This window comes from Schistocerca nitens, chromosome 1 (assembly GCF_023898315.1).
Source record: "Schistocerca nitens isolate TAMUIC-IGC-003100 chromosome 1, iqSchNite1.1, whole genome shotgun sequence".
NCBI lineage: Eukaryota > Metazoa > Arthropoda > Insecta > Orthoptera > Acrididae > Schistocerca > Schistocerca nitens.
The window spans coordinates 324,037,805-324,055,582 of NC_064614.1; the positions used below are offsets into that span (position 1 = coordinate 324,037,805).

The 17,778-nt window shown below is 41.7% G+C and overlaps 1 protein-coding gene across 1 annotated transcript in view; it reads right to left on the minus strand.

Moving 5' to 3' along the window:
- The window catches only part of LOC126245375 (neural cell adhesion molecule 2-like), a 624,777-nt gene that overhangs the window by 313,583 nt on the left and 293,416 nt on the right, over positions 1–17,778 (minus strand). The gene's annotated exons all lie outside the window — the stretch shown is intronic.

Genomic DNA, 17,778 nt, shown 5'->3' on the forward strand with positions numbered 1-17,778 from the left:
CACACATTTGCAGATATGCAGGTAATTAAATCTTGTTTTTGAACTACTTAGATCTGCAATACGTGAAGTCGCATTATACTGCGGAAACCAGTTGTAGTATACATCGTGAAAAAATTACTAAGTACAGACGCAGTCCAGGATTACTGCATCTCAACACTCGGTAGCGCAGCGACTGTAGTCAGCTCTTCGTTCTTTAAAATGTGAAACCCAACGACTATTTGAGATAGAATTGTTTGCCCAGCCGCCAAATGAATGACTTCCATGAACTCCATGAGGGTTGCTGTCTGCCCAATAATAAAGTGTAAATGATAATTAACGGGCAAGCACTGATTGTCAAAAAAAGCTATTTTCAATAGTTATCCTTATCCTTGTCCTCATCTTTTGACAGAATTCTAATTGCACACCTTGAGGTGTGCCAAAGGTTGCACCTAGCACGAATGGAAGTTTCAATTAGCACGGAGAACTGCATGACAGTTAGATGCTTACAGGTTTATTTTCAAAAGTTGATCCCTTCTCTTCAAACTTTCTAATGCACATATTTATCATGTGTTCTGGGGAGCCAGTCCACAGAGCCATGACGAGAGAGAAAATAAATACCGAAATACGTACAAACTCGCTTAGAGAAAATTTTTAACATTTGTGTAATATGTTTACCAAACAGAAACGTTGTCTACGTGTTTTGCAGTTCTGCCAATTGCACATTGCAACTGCAATATTTTTTTAAATTTTCGTTTTTTGTTACCTTGTACTACAATATCGTTTCAGCACTATGTTTTATCCATGGCGATATAACTGCCATTGTACTGAACTGCTACTATTGGCAGAGGAGAAACGTCAGTTAAAATCTTTCAACAGACAATAAAGTGAACACCTGCAACTGGTGGCAGCAACAAGCTATGTATAGCGGAACTGACAATGAATGCTTTACGAATACAGTGGCGTCATGAAGTGTTCTGAGGTGAAAGATTGGGTTACGAATAGTAAAGCTTCTACGCAATAAACGAGTATTCAAGATTCTTTACTTCTTAACAAAATGGAAGTAATCCACTACTGTATAGAACATATATTCCGTGACGGCGATGTACCCTAATCTACGGTTGCAAATGGTTCGATGAAATAAAATTTTACGCTTGAAATATAGAATTATTGGCTTTGATGTCATCGTGTTTTGAATTCACATTGAAATTTTGAAAGCTAATCAACTCCAAGCAAAAACATACAATCACCCTTTTATTTCAATATAATAAAAGACATGTTACAGACATCTTATAAATTCTCCATTGCATTACTGCTCTACAGAGACTAAACGTAAGCATAGCGTCAGACCAATTTACTAAAGCCCGCAGAGAGAAAATATTTCACATGACTTACAGAAAACTGTTCTGGTTGGTCCGTAAGAGCTATGATGAAATAAATGTGGAATTGAATTTCATAATATGACGAATGTAATAGGGAAGACACGAGCAAGTCCTTTCATCATTAACAGTGCTATATCTGAATGTGAAATGGCAAAACAGAATGTCAGTATAAATCCATAGACATAACAAGCACATGTACGTAGAATAGGAGCTCTACGCCTCAGCTACAACTTTTCGTTCTCTGGTCGCTCTAACTAAATTTTATTTAGTTACGTACAATACTGGAATATGATTTACCACTTTTAACAGCAAAAGAAGAGCTTTAAATCAGAATATCGCGTTACTATATCTAGCATCATTAATTAAAAGAAATAATGAATTGTTCAGTTTTGTGCATTGCTGGAAACGTTTAGTGATACAGATCTCGTAACTTTAAGGATATCGGCTTACAGTACCAGGCAATGATGGTGAAACAGCCCTTTTCTGATCTTAACAAATGAACCCATTTGGATCACTAACAACGAAATCTCAGTAGTAGCGCAAGGGGAGAAAGGCACGAGTACAATTTTGATATGAAATTGATGTGTAAATTAATTAAATTAATCAATTAATTACGTCATTCGTTTTTCTCAGCCTGCATGTGATTTCGTGCACCCTCCCCCACACTCCCCCTCCCCCTCCAACACCCACCCTATTGGCGGGAATTTCGAATTTTGCGGGGAATTTCGAAGTTTGGCGGGAATTTCGAAGTTTGGCGGGAATTTCGAAGTTTGGCGGGAATTTCACTGTCCAAAGGCTGTGTTGATGTCCCCCCCCCCAATCAGAAAGCCTTCCAGGACTTGAACCCTGGTCCTCCTGGATGGAAAATCCAAGTGCACCGCCCCTAACACAGATACACAAAATTACCTCCAGAGGCGCTTGGAATTGGCGGGAAATTAAAAAATGCTGTGCCTTTATTGGCACTCAAACTCTGGTCCTTCTGGAGCCCAAGGGCATCCCCCAACACATGGTTGGTTGGTTGGTGTTGGGGAATGAGACCAGACAGCGCGGTCATCGGTCTCATCGGATTAGGGAAGGAAGTCGGCCGTGCCCTTTCAGAGAACCATCCCGGCATTTGCCTGGAGTGATTTAGGGAAATCACGGAAAACCTAAATCAGGATGGCCGGACGCGGAATTGAACCGTCGTCCTCCCGAATGCGAGTCCAGTGTCTCCCCAACACATGGAAACTGCCCAAATGCAGGAGAGGAAGGCTAGGTTGGTGTACTTAATTAATTATGGTTGGGAAACTTAATTCAAAATAGGTTCAAATTACAAAAATAGTCATAAAGATTGGACCTAATTACTCAACTATATGCATAGTGCTACACAATGTCTGCCCAAAATCGCAATACAGCTCAAAAATTGATAACACCATACAACTGGTATTACAAAGCTAAGAAAAAATTTCCCAGTACCACCAAAAACTAGATGCAGACGTACTCAAGTTTTACCCATCACCTACAAGCTGATGGGAAATGGCTGGTCTGTAATGTACTATCTTTATTTCTTTGCCAGGAATATATTCAACTGTCGAGATGCTGGTGTTGGACAGAGAGGAGTTTAGTAACCGTATTACATGTAAACATGCAGATGAGGACTGTATCTATTGCTGTTTGAAGTCAGAGTTCGCTACAGGCACCTCTTCGACAATCACCTGCATTTACGAAAGAAATCGTGAGAGCATGTCTTGTAGTAGAATCTCCTATAAGATTTTACTATGTGTCTCTCTCTTCTACACTGTCGTACACATGTGTATCACAGACAATTAAGACACAGGAAACAACATTAGAGAACACAATCCGCCACATCATTAGCTGACATGTCAGATAAAGCACAATCACTTTACGTTCAACAACAACAATCTATAATTCAGGAGGACTTTGCTGGTTTGTACACTATGGCAAGTCCTGTTTCACCAATCTCTTTTGTTATATCGAAAGCAGGTAACGTCTGTGTGCTTGTGATTGGCATTTTTGCTCCATGGCGTTCCTCTACCGACATGTCTGTAAAGTTTCTATCATACAGCACATTCTTGCATTCTAGTTTTGTAAGCGAGTTGATCATCACAGCAAATTTCAGGCGACTACTCAAATGTCGGGAAAAAAGCACTATAATTTCTCGGTTCCACGATGAGCTATAATTCAAGTAGTGTCGTCTTTATAAGTAAAGGTTATGAAGTATGAAATAATACAGGAATTGCGGTAACACCCCTTTTTTAAACATGCAATTTTGATAATAACAGTAAAAACAGTTATAACAGTCATGATTCCACGAGAATGGATACAGCCGATTTCCGTTCGTTTTATGAGAAAAATCGGTTTTGTTTCCAGAGAACTATCTGCATCCACTCTTTAACCAGTTACACCACTCCTTGTAATAGAACCTCCCATAACACTTTACTGCATATATCGAAAAACCAAATACCATCTTCATGTTGACATTGAGCGTATTACATACACTGAAGGATGTGGCCAGTGTTCGAAGTTGCTTGCACAGATCTGTGTGAAGTTTTGTCGACTGCACTCGAGGAAGACTATCCAACAGACAATCAATCACAAGAGAGCGTTCCTCTATTGGTCCTTCATAAGCAGTTTGACACATTGTTTTTTCGGCTGTAACACATCTAAGCAGTGCAAGACTACAGTTTTGTACACTGCCCTCCACTTTGTTTTTCTGCCGTGACTTCAAGGTCTGTGTCAGCTGCTCAACCGACGTTGACACATTTCGATCCTTTGAATCGCACAGAAAGCTGAACGTCACTTTTTGTAAACTACATAACTCCCACGTCACACAAGTTGGTAGAAACAAAACACAAAGGTGATGTTTCTCATTCATATAAATGTGGAAGGCATCACAATATATGGAAAACGGAAACGTTTGCAGCATTGTAGAATGTTTTCAACAGCTATATGAATATGATGATCTATATAGTTAATCTCATCATCCACAGTGATAGGGTAGTGGATATCTTGGTTGTACATTTCAAATTGCATTATTTCCTCATTTTGTAGTAATCTACATGATTACTGTTCTGGTGTAGACCATAGCCTGAAGATGCCGTTCACAGCATTTGCGAGGTAGTAGAAATAAAACGAGTTATTGCTACTTTACTGGCGAAAAAAGAATTTTAAAAAATAAGAACATGTGGAGGGCATCACAGCTTATGGAAATAGGATAAGAATTGTGGAATGCTTCCAAACAAGTGTATGAAGATGACGACCTCTACATTTAATCCCATGCTTCATAGTGACAAGTAGCAGAAATCTAATGTTCCCCGAGACTCCCTCCATCCTTATGAAGTGCTGTCAGCCAATCATTATGAGGTAATCAATAGCATAACAGTGGATGAATGGGATGGAAAAGGCACTGCTGATGTGGGACGATGCACTGTAATATGCACTACAGTTCATAGCATGATCAATTTTAGCAATTTGACCAGTTGTTCCATAATTTCAATGCCAACCAATGACACGGTAGAATTACATCGACTTTCTACATCATCACTGAACCACCCTTCCACAACTCTGCAGATCATGAAAAGTATAGTAACACTCGCCTCGTACCTTGCTGAGACTCACTGAGTGGTGCACACTGGAAACTGGTAGTCTGCTAACAAATCCATGTACTGCTATGGCACATCAGAGAGCTTGTCTGCAGACTGATGTAACAACGCACTTGATGGACCAATACAGGAAGCCTCTCTTGCGATCGATATTCTTTTGGATATGGTCTTCCTCCAGTACAGTCGACAAAACTCTATGCAGATCTGTGAAAGCGACCTTGAGCACTGGCCACGTACTCCAGTGGAGTGATAGGTGTGTATGAAATATGCTCTATGTCAACACGCAAATGGTATTTGTTTTTTCGATGTATCGGAAGAGAAAAGTGCAGTGAAATCTTATACGAGGTTGCTTTACAAGAAGTGGTATAGCTGGTTAAATATTGGATGCAGAAAATTATCTCAAAACTACACCGATTTTACTCACAAAACTAACAGAAATCGGCTGTACGTACTCTCATGGAATCGTGACAGTTTTTATAATTATCGTTATGATTGCATGTTTAAAAAACAGGTATTACCGCAAGTCCTGTGTTATTACATATTTCATGACCTCTTAAAGTGGATACCATTTGAATTATAGCTCGTTGTGGAACATAGAAATGATAGTGATTTTTTCCCGACATGTGAGTAGATGTGTGAAACGAGGTGTGATGATCAAGTGGCTTACAAAATTAGAACACAAGAATCTGCTGAATGATAGAAACTTTACAACATGTCGGTAGAGGGGAGTTATGGAGCAAAAGTGTCACACGTAAGTACGCAGAAGGTAATTAGTTTTGATGTAGTAGGAGAGGGAGAGACGTGGTAGAATCTTATAGAAATTTCTGGCACAACATAGGCTCTCATGATTTGTTTCATGAACACAGGTGTGATATAGCTTCACATTTGTACAACTGGACTTGCCATAGTGTACAAAATAGCTACCTCCTCTTGTATTACAGCTTCTTGTTGTCTGACGTAAGATGATTATTTTATTTTCCGACGTGTGAGCTAATGGGGTGAAAAATTGTATTCTCTAATGTTACTTCATGTGTCTGAAATGTTTGTAGTGCACACATACATGACAGTTTATTTATAGACACTGATTTGAACGTGCTAGACGCTCTCAGATAGTGTAATTTGTCCATCAAGCTGAAAGATATTGCGTAATATAGATTTTTTTTCTTCGCAGTTTAATTTTCAAGGTTTCTTTTCTCCAGTGACGTTTTCAAAATAACGAGGACATTCTGCAGTGAAAGCTATTTTTCGCTGCAAACTGTGGAAGTTTTTTTCCCCCGGTTTTACACAGGGTGGACGTGTAGGGACTTCTGTATTTTAGTCATATGTAATTTTTTTGCTCATAAAAGTAAAAGAAAATGGATTACTCCTATTTTCGTGGAAAGAGGGCGTTTACTGTCGTCGCGATTGTGGTTTCCTTTTTGATAGATACTCGATTATAAGAGATGCGTTGAAAAACAGTTACGGTGACTTGTTTTCACTCCTCAGAAGGAAAGTTACTTGCATGCGTTGGTGTGGGGGATGGTCCAGCGTGTGTGTGTGTGTGTGTGGGTTGTCGCACTAGGCAGGAGTGTCCTGACAGGGTGCGACCTAAGGGGTGGGTTAGCCTTCATTTATCTCCTACGGAGTAGTTCGATTTACGCGCTTTTGTGTTGGCGAAGGACCATCGCCTCAAGGCGGGCTAGCTACTTCTCCTCTGCTGGCGGAATGGCGGCAGACCGCAGAAAAAAAGTGAGGTGCTCCGCGGTAGCAGTTGGTTTCTGTTTTCATGACAATTTTGATGAGTGCTTAGAACAGTGACGCATTTTGCCATCAATTGTAGCAGTGCGTATTGGGTTCATTTATCTTGGCTGCAGGTTGATTGTCGATGAGGTGTCTGTAGCAACCTTGGAAGTCAAACAGCGATAGATACAGTCCTCAGCTGTATGCATACAAGTAATATACTTATTAAACTTCTCTCTGTCCAACATCAGCATCGCGCCAGTTGAATACACTGGTCAACACTCATTTTCTTGCCAAGGATATTTGAGTGGCTTTAGGATGGGTTAGTGGTGCTGAGGACGAAAATAGCAACCATTTATGCAGTTCGGCTCTAGTTTTTGAGATAATGCATGATTTATTCAAAAAATTAGAAAAAATTGCTAATACTGAACTCGAGCGCTACAAACTACAATGAAAAAAGAAAATAATCTTTATAAATAGCTTCTATGAAAACCTGATAGGCATTTGACCACGTATAAAACATAATTGAAAAGTTTCTCTATAAGTATATCATTTTCCGTCCATGACGAACCGCTTCCTGCCCGCTTTCCTTTTATAGGTCTCTTCAGAACAGTCACGTTGCAGATTCCAGCAATAATCTGCCATCATATGCCTGTCCCATCTTCCTTTATATCTTTCCTCTATTCCTTTCATATCTTGATGGAACCGCTCTCCTTGTTCCTCACTGAAATCACCTAGATTACGAGGAAATCGATCCAAGTGGCTGTGAAGGAAGTGCAATTTTATGCTCATGTTAGCTCCTAAGTTTTGAAAGTTAGTGAGCATGTTTTTGACCAGTTCCTCGTAATTGGGAGCTTTATGATTGCCCAAAAAACATTTTACAACAGCGACAAAACTGTTCCAGGCCGATGCTTCAGTGACAGTCATGACACTTGTAAAATTGGTATCGTTGATGAGCCTGCGAATTTGAGGACCATCAAATATTCCTGCCTTAAGTTTTTCACTACTGAGTCCAGGGAACGTATTGCAGATGTATGTGAAGCAATTACCATTTCTGTCTAAAGCTTTGGTGAATTGCTTCATTAGTCCTAACTCAATATGTAATGGTGGAAGAACAATCTTGTCCCTACTAACCAGAGGTTCATTAATGATGTTTGCTTCACCAACAGCCATATGTACCCTTGGAGGCCATGTTTTCTGCTTCCAATGTTCGTGCTTTGCCCTACTATCCCACATGCAGATAAAACATGGGTGCTTTGTGTATCCACTTTGTTGTCCAAGCAAGAAGTTCACCATTTTCAAATCAACACAAATCAACCACTGGTGCTGCATATACTGAATTTTCTGCAGAACCATCTTGATGTTAGCATATGCTTCACAAAGTTTTGTTGAGTGGGCAATTGGAATAGATGCGTAACGATTGCCATTGTGTAGGAGAACACATTTTAAACTTCTAGTGGAACTGTCTTTGAAGAGACGCCAGTCCTCTGGTCTATATTCCGGCAGCCCCAATTCAAGTAAAAGTCCAGGTATATTGCTGCAATACACTATAACCTCTTCTTGGTTGAAGTATGGAAGAAGGTTTTCTTCTCTCGTCCGGTAAGCTGTTATTTTAACACTTGGATGAAGACAGTGCTTTTCCTTAAGCCTGGATGCTAAGAGTTCTGATGCTTGCTTTGAAAGATTGAGTTCTCGTATCAAGTCACTGAGCTCCTTCTGGTCGAACTGCTGGGGTTGTGTCTCACGTCCTTCGTATTCCGAACCACTACTTGTACATTCCTCGCCGTGCACATCGTCATCTGATGATGTTAGCGTGGGTAATGTTGTGAAGGTTGGTACAGGAACATCGTTGCTGTGCACCACCGGTCTTCTTGCTGACTCCAAATCGGGATATTCCCACTTTCGTTTTTTGAACCTATTAAAACCTTTCACATTAACAATGCAAAAATAGCAATCATCTGTATGGTTCTTCTGCTCTCGCCATACCATAGGCACTCCGAAGTTTAAGCTTTTCCTTTTTCGTTTTGTCCACTGCCGTAAGCACTCCACACAGCATTTACAAACTTTATGGGGTCCCACGCCTTGTCTTGATCTCCAAGTTTAATTCCGAAATATGCCAGATACGCTTCCTTCACAAAAGGAGTGATATTCTTCCTGTTCTTTTGAAGAACGTATTCACCACAAATGTAGCAGAACTCATCTGGACGGCGTGAAGAACTCATGTTTTCCTAAAACAAAATTGCACAAATACTACATATTATGCAGAACTTTCTTGTATTTGCATGTCAATCACATCCAACAAACATCATTAATTGTTTTGTGTGAAATGAATACTCACCTCTTATTTGCTACGTCACGATGAAAAGGTTCTATCTCCTTGAAGCTGCACTGCACATGTGTGTGACTTTCGACCATCGCAATTTTTCTTGTTTACACTGAACGCTACCTATCGGCTGTTGCGGGGATTACCTCGGCCAACAAATGAATGTCGAGTACCGCCGAATTCAAATCTGCACAACCCTCAATATCTTCAACACACGCACCGCACAACAGGACTGAACACATGCTGACAGTGTGATGTTTGCATGATGTAATCCTCAACCACACAGATGCACTCCCTGAGCACAATTGTTTAATAAAGATAGTACAATATCACTAATTAAAAAACAGGTAGCAAATACATTACACCATATATGGACCCTGCAGTCGATATTATCCACATGAAACTCTCATTTCCACAAATAACCTATATCTCAAAAACCAGAGCCAATTTCGAAAAAGTACAAATATACTCGGAATGAGTATCATAACAATATCCCATTTTCGTTCAAACTTCCCTGGCAACGAAAAAAAATTATTTTGTAGAGCTGTGATATATTCCGGCCAAAAAATGAAGATAGTATCTTTTTCCGACCAGCTTGTAGGTGAAGGGTAGCCACTAGCTTTGAGTGGTATTGCAAAACTTTTTCCCAACAGGATAACACCAGTTGTATGACGTCATCACGTTTTGAGCTACATTGCGACTTTAGACAGTCCTTGTGTAGCGCTATGCATATAGTTGTGCAATTAGGCCCAATATTTATGACTAATTACGTAATTATGACCAAATTTTACTTCAGTTTCCCAACTAAAATGAACAAAATACACTAACCTAACCTTCCTCTGCTGAATCTGGGCGGTTTCTATATGTTGCCTGACGCACTTTGGCTTTTTGTTCAGAAGAACCAAGGTTTGAGTCCTGGAAAGGACACTGCCATTTTTAATTTCCTGCTAGTTTCCTAGTGAGGGATGGGACAGGACGTCAGAACAGCCCTCGGACAAAAGTTGGCCGCCAAATTCAGAAATTATCGCCAACACGGAAGGTGCAGAGGTGCAGGAGGAGGCTGAGGTGGGGGAGCATGCAGGAAGTCGTGTACAGGCTGAGAAAAACACATGATGTCATTTGGAGGGTGGTGGTGGGGGTGATCAGGTGGTAATTAATATCAGTTTAATTAATTTGCATATACATTTCATATCTAAATTGTACTCTTGCCCCTGTTACCCTACTATTACTCTAATGGTATAAAATGTCACATGGAGTGATAATCTCTCTCTCCATCTCTTCCTGGGCACGATTCAAAATGGCAATCCTATGGCGCTAGACGGAACTGAGACACCACACAGTTTTCATTGTAATGAAACGTTGAGCATTTTACTGACATCGCAGTTCCACACGAGTTTATGAAAATGCTGTGTTAGCTTTTTCATAAAAGGAAGCTTCAGCTACGGTGACAAATCCTATACAAATCTGGAAATCATACTTTAATGAACGTCGTCTGCTACAATTTTACACTCTCGTAAAATGTGCAAAATTTTATATTAGCAGATTTATGAAATGCCGATTGATATTCCCATCTTTAAAACCAGCCACAAAATACCTGTAATTATGGTTGCAATTTCACACCTGCCGGAATAACTACGTCAAAGTGAGTGTCACAAGTAGGCTTTTTCCATGAGCACATACCACTGGCATTTTGGAAGAACCTATGTTCACCGTATACCCTCAGAAGGGATCTGTTAATGTAAATATTGGGCAACTTTGCAGGTAACTCTCAAACAACTACTGTATTTCTAATTTTCACGTGTTAATAACAAATCCTTGATGTCTGTTGTTTGTTTACTAATGATAATGTTGCTTTACATTGAATATATACCGATGATCCCCTCTTGTTAACCTTTAATGTATCGTCGCCCCTTGAAAATCCCGCCAGTTTGAATCCACTAACGTCACCAACATTTGAAATAAAAAGCAGCGTCGTTTTGTAGCGCTGAACACAAACCGCAGGCAGTCGTCCAACCTAAGAAGCTACTACTATTTGACTGCACACAGAATTAGTGTATTCAGCTGTATATTTGAACAACTGATGCCTCTTTAAACTGACTTTCACAACTCTTTGGGGTTGGGTTGATTTGTTTGGAGGAAGAGACCAAACAGCGAGGTCATCGGTCTCATCGGATTAGGGAGGGACGGGGAAGGAAATCGGCCGTGCCCTTTCAGAGGAACCATTCCGGCAATTATCTGGAGCGATTTATGAAAATCACGGAAAACCTAAATCAGGGTGGCCGGATACGGGATTGAACCGTCGTCCTCCCGAATGCGAGTCGAGTGTGCTAACAACACCGCCACCTTGCTCTGTCACAACTTTTCAACTCCTCTTGTGTGTACAACGCGCTGTAATCGTTCACTTAACACGACATTTCGACAGCGTACCTTGCTGTCGTCTTTTGGGGATACCTATAGAATGAAGGTCTCCGCTATACCGCGCCTCCTTTTTACAGTCTTGTCGCTCCCACCCCTTCCCTCACTACCCGGAGTGGTGAGGGGGCGCGAACCAAAAATGCTGAGCGCAAACCCCGGTTCCTCAGTGCTTCTGCCGCCTCAGTCCGGCACGAGAGTCGCTCTCGGCGGGCGTTGTGATTTGCGTTGCCCGACCACTGGGGCCCACTCCGGGGCCCACCCCCAATCGCTGAGAGTGAAACCACTGTCTCTATTGATCACGCTGACGGCAACTCTTTTTTGTGTCAAAACCCTCCTTTAGAACGCAATCCCAAAATGACGACTTATGCCTTACCACTTCCGTTTGTTCATATTTCATTGACTCCGTGAGCCTGTTGCTATGCGGCGTTTCCCAAGCATATATTTTGTGCCTTGCATCAGTTGAGTGTCTCTACTGTCTTCCTGGCACCTTTCTTTCACTATCCACACAGTCAGTTCGATTTATGCCTTACCGCATACGGAATACGCCAGACGTGGTTTACGGAGCCCCAAGTTCCATAGAACTTAATGATCCACGCCGTTTTTGGAGGTGGACGGAAAACACATTTAAAGTTGCGTCGAGCCAAGAGTCTGCACATTTTGTTCCGTATTTTGCCGGTGTATGTGAGGTATGCCATTGTATTATTCTCCTATTCGAGTTCGATTTGTTGGACCTTCTGTCTAAAAGCACATAAGATTTTTCTCCCGCCATATCCGTCCGTCTTGAGTGTGTGATCGAGTGAGCTCCAGTGATAGGCCTCCTTAGTGCGATACTGCACTGCAATATTGTGTGGTTCCGACCTGTGTGGGCGCACTGGTTATGTTCTGTTCTTGTCACAGGCAAGTGTGTTATTTCTTATTACACTTGTAAGTAGTGCGGCCCCCCGGGCATTTTACGGCCGGTTGCCTTGTCGGTATACATGCAATAGGCTAGCGATCGGACATTATATTTATTCACATTGTATATAAAATAGTGCAAGATCATTCGCACTGACGGAATTACAGTGCACTGTTATTATTACTTGGTTTTCGACTTGTTCTGTGGTACTTTGGCGTTAACTGGTATTTATATTTTGGTTCTTGCTGGAGGGGACCTCGACTAGTACAATTCGGAATGATCTGGCCAGACGATATTCTTACAGTGTTCGAAACCACAGGGATCTACTAGAGCGGTTTACGGAGGACATTAGGGTAACTATGTCGGCCATTTGCCTTTGTATATCAGAAGTATAGCTGGTCAACAATGTTTCTGTTTGGAACATTTGCATCCGGAGAACCAGTCAAGTAATCTTTTCCCTTATAAAACTGAAACGTTCGCCAAACTCGACAGACTGTTGGCAATCGTCGAAAACATCGGCTTTAGTGACGTAAGGCGTGATGGTAGTCGGTATACTTCTATGATGGAACACCCCACAGCAAAGCGCATCGAAGCTGAGGGTATCTGATAGTAAGACAGGTTTCGATGCAGTTAGTCCGGTGATTTGGTGCGAGACTGACCAGTACTGTGGGAGAGGGTGAAGCGAAGTTGACGCCACGAAGTGGCAGTGCATGATAAGACTTACGGGCGCTGCTGAAGATTTCTAGTAAAGTGAAATCGGTCTCGAAATCTGGTTTACCTTTTAATCTTGCTACTTTGAGTGATGAGAGCATTTGCACCTTGCTTGACTCCGGTATCCTATATCCCTACATGTTTACTGGTGGTATAACAGGCTGCTTTGGATTTATAAACTACCTCCTCTGAAAAAGGTACCCACGTAATGGTGGGCCATTAACGCAGAGTTTTTGATTCTTGGTAAAAGATTTTGTTAAATTAGGAATCCGGAGGCTGTCATGATTGTGGAGTTTTATCATTGTAAGGGGTTTGATTATTAAGGAATTGTTTGGATGTGATTTTTCGAAAAAAAAAACGAGTGTATCTTACATTATATAAGTAGGAAATTCATGTTTATATATCAGGATGGTAAGAAATATGATTTTTGTAGTCATAACTACCATAAAAGAGTGTGTAACGTTAAAATAGGTGGTTGTTGGGAGTGTTGGATGGGTTTCCTCATGTTCCTACTGCTAAGTTAGGGGTCACTGATAAGACTGAATATAAAATCCAGCTTACTGATCAGAATCTTATCCTACCAGTCCCCTTACCAGTTGTCGCCTCTTCGGATGAGGGAGATTCGAAAGACGGTTGGCCAACTTTTCGCATAAGATGTTATAAGGTCATCGCTCCCTCCATACGCCTCACCTAAGCCTTTCATAGCGTTTTGCTGGGATCGTAACCTGTTGCAGTACAACCATGCGCTATTGCGGTTGGCTACAGGGACAGTGTTGTCGCAGCCGTTACATTTCATGTTACGTGACCTGAAGTTTATGTGTGTGAATAATTACTTGGATGACACTTTGACAGTATAATCTTTGATGAGCATTTGCGTGATTTGTGGCAAGTCTTACTGCGACTCTGTGAAGCTGGGCTGATGTAAAACCGTCGAAGGTGAATCTGGACTGTCGAAAAATTTCGCTGTTCGATTACATAGTACCTACTAAGGAAATTAATGTAGATGAGGACCTCACAAAAGCCATCCACGATTTTCCCTCTGCCTAAAGACAAGATAGGTATAGCCTAGATTAAAGGGAAGACACCTTTTTCGCAAATTTATTCTTGTTTTTGTGCTATTGTCCGCATCCATAAATTATTGCGGCAGAGGGGGCGAAGTTCTAGTCGATCTATACCCAGCAAGCAACGTCTGATTCAATGAAATTCGCTGTAGGCAGTGTCCTGGTGTTGCCTGTGACGAATTTATATCAAATGTTTATCTTATGGAGCGACGCGTATAATTCTGGAATAGTAGCTATGTTACTCCAAGAGTATGAGGGAGTAAGGAAACTGATGGCCTATGCGTCAATTTCCATGTCCGCCACTAACAGGAAACTCATTTTACCTAGAGCATAGACCATTTAGATGGAAACTGATAACCAGGCTAGACTTGAGTGTTGGCTGGGCCTCATAAGATCAGATGGATAGCTAGATGGCCAGAGAGGTTTTGGCTTACTGGTTTAAAGTGAGAAACATCAAAACGTAGACAACCAAGGAACTGAGACCCTCAGTCGTATAATTCACTAAGAGCTCATAGTCGCCGAGTCGCCACAAGACACTGAAGAGCAGGGGTGTTTTCCTACAGTACTAGGGGAGATTTCAGAGCTGTTTAGAATTCTGACTGAACGGGCGGGCGGAGAGACAAGATGCAGATGCCCGGTTAAGGAACTTTAAACAACATGAGTAGGGAAGGTACGGAGGTATCAAGTTATTCTCTCAGTGACGGCATGCTTTGTTACCGCTCTCGCTGTGATGTGAGACATAAGTTATATCTTCCGAGAGAACTCTGTCACCCTGTTTCAAGTACTTCCACAATGCGTTATGTGGGCAAAATCTAGAGCTTTATGTATAAGACAATCAAGAAATTAAGGAACATTTAACCTGACCGACTTTCAATGGCTATGTAAGGAAGTTAGCCAGGCAGTGTTAAAATGTAAGATAGCTAAGCTGATTCCCGACACCCAGGCGGGTGAGCTGAATTCCTCTAGGGCTGAGCACCCCATGAAACAAATTGTTATCGATTATCTGGGTCCCCAACCCCGTACCAAGCGCGGAAATCGGTAAATGTTGTTGATGGCGGACGCCTTTAGGTATCTTGTCTGGCTGCTCTGAATTAAGGCCAGCACCTCTGCAGTTACAATTACGCATTTAGCACGAATATTTACGGTGTTTGGAGCACCTGAGGTGTTGGTGAGCGATAGCGCACCAGCCTTCATGCCTCGAGAATTGAGGGAATTGTGCTTCGTCAGCCGCGGTGGCAGAGCGGTTCTAGGCGCTTCAGTCTGGAACCGCGCGACTGCTACGGTCGCAGGTTCGAATCCTGCCTGGGGCATGGATGTGTGTGATGTCCATAGGTTAGTTAGGCTTAAGTAGTTCTAAGTTCCAGGGGACTGATGACCTCAGATGTTAAGTCCCATAGAGCCATTTGAGCCAATTCTGCTTCAATAGCGCTATATCTCACGACATTACCACCCCATATTATCCAAAACCATCACTTCAGAAAATCTGCTGTGATCACTTTTCTCGTCCAGTCTCAGGCCGAGTTGCATCAGACGGACAGTTGGTGTAGTTCTTGGTTTGTGCATGAAACTCACAGGACCACCCCCGACAAGTTATGTTCACATTTCCTGTAAACTCAACCTCGTACATCTAACGTGTGATAGATCAATGACCTCCCATCTGGTAATAGTAATCCGAGGGTCATTAGGAAAAAATGGGGAGTCAGCTTGCAATAATAAGTCACCGACACTGTAGCGAAGTTGTCAGAAACAACAGGGAAAGACAGCCAGTCTCATTATGAGTTATTGACGTCGTTTTCCTGAACAAATTCTTGGCATAGAGTTATTTGTTGTTGTGGTCTTCAGTCCGAAGACTGGTTTGATGCAGCTCTCCATGCTGAGCGAGCCTCTTCATCCCAGAATAAGTACTCTGGCGTACATCCTTCTGAATCTGCTTACTGTATTCGCCTCTTGGTCTCCCTTTACGATTTTTACCCCCTCACACTTCCCTTCACACTAAGTTGGTGATCCCTTGATGTCTCAGAATGTGTCCTATCAATTGTCCCTTCTTTGGTTCAAGTTACGCCACAAATTTCTTGTCTCCCCAATTTTATTCAGTACCTCCATTATCGTTACATGATCCACTCATCTAACCTGCAATATTCTTCTGTAGCACCACTTTTCGAAAGTTCCTGTTCTTTTTTGTCTGAACTGTTCATCATCGTCCGCAGCTCGTGGTCATGCGGTAGCGTTCTCGCTTCCCGCGCCTGGGTTCCCGTGTTCGATTCCCGGCGGGGTCAGGGATTTTCTCTGCCGCGTGATGACTGGGTGTTGTGTGATGTCCTTAGGTTAGTTATGTTTAAGTAGTTCTAAGTTCTAGGGGACTGATGACCATAGATGTTAAGTCCCATAGTGTTCAGAGCCTTTTTTTTGTTCATTATCTACGTTTCGCTTGCATCGATGGGTACACTTCAGACAAACTCTTTCAGAAAAGACTTTCTAATTCTTAAATCTATATTCGATGTCAACAAATTTCTCTTCCTCACAAATTCTTTTCTTCCCACTGCCAGTCTACATTTTATATCCTCTCTGCTTCCATCATCATCAATTATTTTGCTGTCCAAATAGCCAAAATCGTCTACTATTTTAAGTGTATCGTTTCCTAATCCAATTGCTTTAGCATCACCTGATTTAATTTGACTTCATTCCATTATACTTGTTTATTTTTGTTGATATTCACCTTGTATCCTTCTTTCAAGACAATGTCCATTCTGTTCAACTGCTCTTCCAAGTCGTTTGCTGTCTGACAGAATTACAAAGTCATTGGCATACCTAAAAGCTTTTATTTCTTTTCCATCAAGTTTAACTGCTACTTCAAATTCTTCTTTTGTTTCGGTTACCGCTTGTTCATTGTACAGACTGAATAATACCGGGGATAAGCTACAATCCAGTTCTTTCTCAACTACAGGTTCCTTTTCATGCCCCTCCACCCTTATAACTGCTGTCTGCTTTCTGTAGAAGTTGCAAATAGCCTTTCGCTCTCCTACCTTCAGAATTTCAGAGAGAGTATTATAGTCAGCATTGTCAAAAGCTTTCGCTGAAGCTACAAATGCTATAAACGTAGGTCTGTCTCTCCTTAATCTATCTTCTAAGAGAAGTGGTAAGGTCAATACTGCCTCCCACGTTCCTACATTTCTGCGGTATCCAAACGGATCTTCCCCGAGGTCCGCTTCTATCAGTTTTTCCATTCTTCTGTAAGGAACTGGTGTTAACAACTTGCAACCATGACTCATTAAACTGAAAGCTTGGTACTTTTGACGCCTGTCAGTAACTGCCTTCATTAGAGTAGTGATGTATGCCGAGATACTCCCGTGGCTTGCATCATCTTCATATCTGTCACTGGTAGTGCGTATGTGGGACCAGGTCGAGTGTCAGCTCCGTCCATGTGACATTATCCGGGTACCAATGACCAGTTACAACAGTTGCGGACCACCTTGCCAAAGGAGAGGGTACAACGGATTGATGGTACCCTCCCCAACAGAATCAGTGCAGGAGTCCGGATCAGTGAGGGTGCATCTTCATACTGATAAGTCGCTTCATACTGCTACATTTCGTAAATTTGATTGGATTTCGTAATTACTGCAACAAAATTACGTACCGTTTCAACCCATTAAGATTAATTTTGTTTCCTCATTATCTTCCTGGTGCTTCACTTTTC